Source organism: Alexandromys fortis, unplaced genomic scaffold (assembly GCF_014885135.2).
Source record: "Alexandromys fortis isolate MF-2015 unplaced genomic scaffold, M_Fortis_MF-2015_v1.1 scaffold_125, whole genome shotgun sequence".
In the NCBI taxonomy this organism is placed as follows: Eukaryota; Metazoa; Chordata; class Mammalia; order Rodentia; family Cricetidae; genus Alexandromys; species Alexandromys fortis.
The window spans coordinates 850,528-856,751 of NW_026068026.1; positions in this window are offsets into that span (position 1 = coordinate 850,528).

The following is a 6,224-nucleotide window of genomic DNA, read 5'->3' on the forward strand; positions in this document are numbered from 1 at the left end:
CTTGAAACCGCTCCGGTACTCCGATTGGTCCTCTCGCAGAAAGGGGGCGTGGCGCCTCCTTACTATGCGGTGCAAGGACCCAACAACATTCCAGTCGCCACGGCCACGCCCCCGAGCCACTCCCCGCTTGCTGGGCTGCCGCCTCCTAGTCCTCTCGGCCACACCCCCTTCCCAACAACTTAAAATGCCACTCCAAAGATTCCGTGTCCCTGTTCCGGGCCCAGGTGTTTGTGTTTCTGTACCTTCCTCGCCAAGGCTCAATGGTTCTGCCCTGCGAGACCTGGGCAGATGGAGAAGCCAAACCTGGGTTCGAGTCAATTACGGCGTTTCCTGCTTAGAACCCAGCGCCTTATATAAGACTATCGCCAATAAATCTGGAAAGGAGTGTGAAGGGGATGGAACCAGGACTCCAGCGTGTAGGAAATGGAATTGACCTCTGGACTGGGTGACCTCCACGCTAAAATGACTCCTTATGTGCCAAGACACCTTAGGTGCTAGTCACTCCCAAATCAGGCATCCCATTCTTCTAGCCCACCACCATCCCATAGTTCCATCCTGCCTAGTGGACGCAGACAGCCCTTCCTCATTCTTTAAGCCTCCAGGCCCGGGCTTGAACTCTCCAACTGCTCAAGGTTTCACGGGAAGGGGTTCCATTCCTCTTCTAGGAGCAGCAGCTCCAAAGGAGCAGTTCCAACTCCATGTCAGGTTATTTAAAAAATTATTGTGTGTTGTGTGTGCGCACCCCACTGCACTGGAGGGGATGTGGGGACATTTTTTCTAGAGTCTATTCTGTCCTTCCTCTCTGGAAGGATCGAAACTCTGGGGATCAAACTCAGGTCATGAGCACTTTCATGGGGAAACGCTCGAGCCGTCTCGTTGCCCCATTTCAAGTGTTTTTTGGTGATCTGTCCTCCATAAGTTGCCTTGGGAGAAAGGGAGTTGCCCAGGTCGGTGCTGATGAGACTGTTAAAGCAGTCAAACTGTAGTGATGACTTCAAAGTGAAGTTGTGTGGAACTCACCTTGCTAAGGAAGGCCAAGACCTTATTACACAGGAGATGGGGGCAGCGGGTGTGGCTCCCCACTCTACTTCTCATAGGCTGACATTTGTCTCTCCTAATCTCGTCCAAGTAGGTCAAAACCTACAAGGTGATATCGTCATGATATGTATATACCCATGTTCCTTAAGAGTGCGCATGCTTGCCTGTTCCTACACACACACACACAATTCTTTTTTACATAACACGATTTTAATGAAAATGCTGTTTTTTCCAAAATGAAAGCAACTGTTAGAGAAGCTCTGAATGATGCTTATGTAACTCTAAACGTCTGGGTTCGGGTAGATCCTAATTCATAACGGGAAAGAAGCTGGCGGAGGAGTTCTGACAGATTTGCCTCCCACCATGAAAACAATAGGGTCAGTAAAGCTCATCGTAATGGGCTGCTAAGGGGCCTTGGTAGACTTTGGCCCAGGCCCTCTTACGAGGTAGTTCAGTGCAGCGAACAGTACAGGCAGGGCTGAGTACTGAGGAGACCTGCTTTCCTCTTCTGCTGGGTTCATTTCCTCACCCATAGATACAGTCTCTCCTCTCTTATATTTACAAAGTACTTCCATAGGTATTGTCTGGCTCCTTTGATCTTTCATTTCGAGGTTAGCAGAATGGGTATGTTCATCATACAGAAGAAGAAACATGGTCTGGAAGGTTAATTGATTCAGCAGCAGCAGTGGGGGTGGGGTGGCGTACACCGGGTGTCACGAGTTCAAGTCCTTCCACACACCTTAAGTAGGAACTGCCTCCCTTGAGACCGGGAGCTGTCGGTTTCTGATGCTCTCTTGTGTCTTGTGTATAACCTGATAGAACAAGAGGCACGTTTGTCCCACGCGTGTCGAGGGGCACAGCGGCTCACAGCTGGAAGTACATGTCATATTGTGAGACAATGGTGATCAGTGCTTCATGAGACTCCTCATCCTTGGAATGTGTACAGTCTGATATTTCCATTGCATGTCTGTCTTCCATTGCTTTGGGTTTTGTTTCTTAAAGGAGGGTGTCGCCATGTTAGCCCATGTTAGCCTTGAACCTACATTGATCATCCTGCCTCAGGCCCCTGAGTCAAGGGATAACAAGTACCTCTCCATCCGTGTCTTCTGTTTCCACTTTGAAGGTGATGAACCAAAGGTGGCGTCTTTAAGACCACAATCCATGTCCTCTATGTATTGAGCTCTGGGCTTCTCGGAAAGATGCAGAGGAGGGGGCCCCAAGCTTTCCTTGCTCTGAAGTCAAGGAAAGTTCATGTGTAACTAGTGAAAAGAAAGGCCGGGACAGTGTGAACACAGCAGGAAGGGAGGAGGTGGATGGGGCGGGTCCCTGAGAGGCCTGTTGGAACTCCTGCCCATGGAGTCTAGAAAGGTTGTGCTAGCGTCACTAGAACCCCCAGACCTGGACAGAAAAACTTGGGGCACCCTTCTATTCATAGATTTCCATTCCAGAAATCCCTCGGGGTTTCGGTAATAGGTCCTTTTCTCAGTTAACGTGGTCGGGGAGCCGGGAGGCAAGTGGCTCTTCTAACTTTGGTCTAGCAGCTTTACAAACCATCTCCTGCCTACAAATCCTGGACCAGATACCCAGGATGTAACTTTAACTTCGAGTGGGGGCTGGAGAGATAGCTTGGCGATAAGAGCACTTGCTCTTGTAGAGGACGGGTTTGATTCCTAGCACACATGAGGGTTCATAACCATCCGTAACTCCAGTTCCAGGGCCTCCAATGGCCTCCTCTGGTCTTTAGGGCACTGCATGCAAGTGGTGTACAAGCATACATGCAGGCAAAACCCCCTACACCCCCAACACAGAGTAACAAGTGAAACCTGGGCTCTGTAGGCCCCAGTACCCTCTCAAGAGGGGGCCTGTTGACTCTTCCCTCTCACCTGCCGGCTCCAGTCGCTGTCTCTGACCCTGTTACCAGCAGTTGTTGAGAAGCTGATTGGAAACTGCAGCACTTCCCCCAGTACTGGGACAGAGGGGTGGGTGGGTGGGTGTGCATGAGGGGAAGGGGGGGACGACACACAGGACGTACAGGACTCAAGTGGAGCAGCTGCCTTGTCTCCTCCGGTGATTGAGCTCCTATGGGTGCTCCTGGGCCAAGCCTGGAGCAAAGGAAGCAGAACTTCAAGGGTCTGGAAGAGCTTCCTCTGGACCTGCAGGCTTATAAAAAGCAAGCGGGAAGGCCAAGAGAGACCTTCCATAGCCCTCTCTGAAGTCACTTATGTTTTACTTATTTATTTTAAAGACTTATTTATGTATACAAGTGCTTTGTACGTTGCCTGAACACCATAAGAGGGCACTGGGTGGTGAGCTGCCACGTGGTTGCTGGAAATTGAACTCAGGACCTCTGGAAGAGCAGCCAAGTGCCCTTAACCACTGAGTCCAGCCCAGCCCAGAAATGTTATATTAAACATTTATTACATTTTTTTTTCTCGAGACAGGATCTTATATATCCCAGGTTGTCCTCAAACTCACAAGGGTAGCTCAAGACCTTGAACTTCCTGCGTGCGCGCAGGTGTGTGTATGTGTGCGCATGTGTGTTCCCGTGAGCGTGTGCACATTGTTTGTGTGCATGTGGAGGCCAGAAAGCCAATCCCAGGTGTCTTTCTCAATCACTCATTCATATTTTTTTGAGACGGGGGGTCTTGTATTGAATATAGAGCAAATCAGTTGGGCTAGGTAGCAGCCAGTGAGATCCAGGGTGGACCCCTCTGCTTCTGCTCCCCCTCTCCCTGCCAGCGTACCACCTCATCTAACGCCTACACAAATGCTGGAACTAGGAGCTCAGGGCTTCACACGCACACAGTAGGTCCTTTACCAGCTCTCCGGCCATGGATGACCCTGATCCTTTATCTCCGTCTTCCAGATCCTGGGGTTCCAGATGCTTGCGTGCAAGCATGCAGTTTCTGTTGCTGGGGCCAGGACGGGCACTTTACCCACTAACCTATGCCTTAGTCCCGTTTTTTTATTATTATTTTGCTTATTTATTGATTGGTTCTTTTTGGAGACAGGGTCTCTCTGTGTAGCCCTGGCCAACCTCAGATTCACAAAGATTTACCTGCTTCTGCCTCCTGGTGCCTCACTAGGACTGGCCATTGTTATTATTTTAGCAACAGAAACAGTCCACAGTCTGGAGTTTGCTGTTGTTTTTGCTTTGGTTGTCCTCTGATTGTTCCCAACACCAGGGGTGCACAGCACCCTGTGATCCTGTGGGAGGGAGACCAGAGACAGTGACTGAGCTGGGGCAGGGGGAGCTGGTGCAGGGAGCATAGCTTCCCTACAGTGCAGACTGGGAAGTGCCCAGGGCCTTCTGATTCTGAAGGATAAGTCTGCACAGTGCTGGAGGCACGTTACCCAGCTACACCAGGTCTTCCCACTCCTTCCTCTTTCAGGAAAGATAACAGACTCCCTCATGGCTGGTTGTGAAGATTCAAAAAGAAAACAGGGAAAGCTGAGCCGTGGTGGTGCATGCCTTTAATTCCAGCACTCGGGAGGCAGAGGCAGGCCGATCTCTGTGAGTTCGAGGCCAGCGTGGCCTACAGAGTGAGTTCCAGGACAGGCTCCAAAGCCACAGAGAAACCCTGTCTCGAAAAACCAAAAAAGAAAAGTTAGGAAGGAAGGAAGGTGAGGTGTGGGGGCCTGAAACACCACTAATAAAACCCCTTCATCGACTTGTTTATCAGCCCAGAGAGCCTACGTCACCGTTCCCAGCAAGCCCTCCCCTCTCTCATCCACCTCACCTCCAGTGAGTCCTGAACACTGATGGCTCCTCCCTTTCTATTCACACTGCTGTTCTGTCAGGGGAGGCTGGCAGCAGGTGCCTCATCGGGTTGTTTTCACTCTCAAGCCCAGAATCCAAATCCATCCTGCTCTCCCAGATGCGAGTCCAGTCTACATGGAATGACGCAGCAGTTCAACCGAGGCTTCCGGGATGAAGCCCAAAAGGCTGGGCTGGGCACACAAGCCCCCCCTCCCCCCCGCCCCAATGTGGCTTCCCTACCTCACCCCTTCCCTTTCTTACATTCTCTGCTGCTGTGAGGAAGCATCCGGGATCTGGGACACCTTGTGCCTCCATATTTTAGCTCGGGAATTTCTGCCTGCCTGGAAGCCTTCCTCTCTTCGTGGTACCGTTTTACGGTAGATGAGGTTCAGGTGCCTACTCTTCAAATCCTCCCAGGCACTGGCCTGCAGCGGCCTAAGATCAAAGGCTATCTTGTTTTCTATGCTTCCCTCTCAGACTGGCAGGGAGGCCGCTTTCCCACCACTCAGGACAAGAAAAACTCAGCGCCTCAGAGCTGAGCATGCCAATACCCTGCCGGCCACCTAGGCAGATGCCAGTAGCCCCAGAATCAGGTCTACATCGAATTTCTGTATCTAGACTCAAGCCTACTGAGGCTTCGCCCAAGCTTTCAGAAAGGCCGCGAAAGCCAGGGCAGGGCCGACCGGCCACCCTGACACCTCATTCAGTCTGGGGGCGGAGGGAGTAAGTGTGAACTAAATGCTGAACTATTTGGGGGTCTGAATCCAACTCCCCTCCGCTGATCTGCACCCAACTGGAAGCAAAGGCTCGTTTTCCCCTCCCAGGTCCTGGGAGACCCACGTGAGCTGGGCGCCCAGCAATGGGGACCCAGCCTGGTCCTAAATAAGGAAGCCACAGATGCATATCAAGTTTCCCGGAGTCCAGTATTTACAGGTTCCCTGGACCAGACCAAACCTCTCTCTCCTTAGCTGCTCTCGGATAGCCCAGTGGGGGAAAGAATAGAAGGGGCCCCTTCTGCGCCCCATCCCCCTCCCTTCCAAACAGGCGCGCCTCTCCCTCCCTCTCTCCCTCCCTGCTGCTCACTGGCCTCTCTGGGAACACAGCTCTGGTCGCTGCATTCCAAAGCCCCAGCGGCTCTTTCAGGTCACGTGGTGCAATGGGGGTGGGAAGGCAGGACGCCCCTGACCTGGCAGGAGGCCTTGACGCCACGCGGCGTAGCAGTTTCTGGTCTCGTCCAACCCCCCCCCCCCCCGACCTCCCGACCTCCCAGGGTCAGCTTTGGTGGCCTCTGGCGCGTTAAAGGAGTAAACTGAGTTTTTACCTTCCTTGAGCCTGCTGTCTGTTTTCGGGGTCTGCCTACCTTTCCCAATCCAGGACCATGGTGGGAGTCAGGAGGGTCACCTACCGGAGGGACTGGAATCTAGGC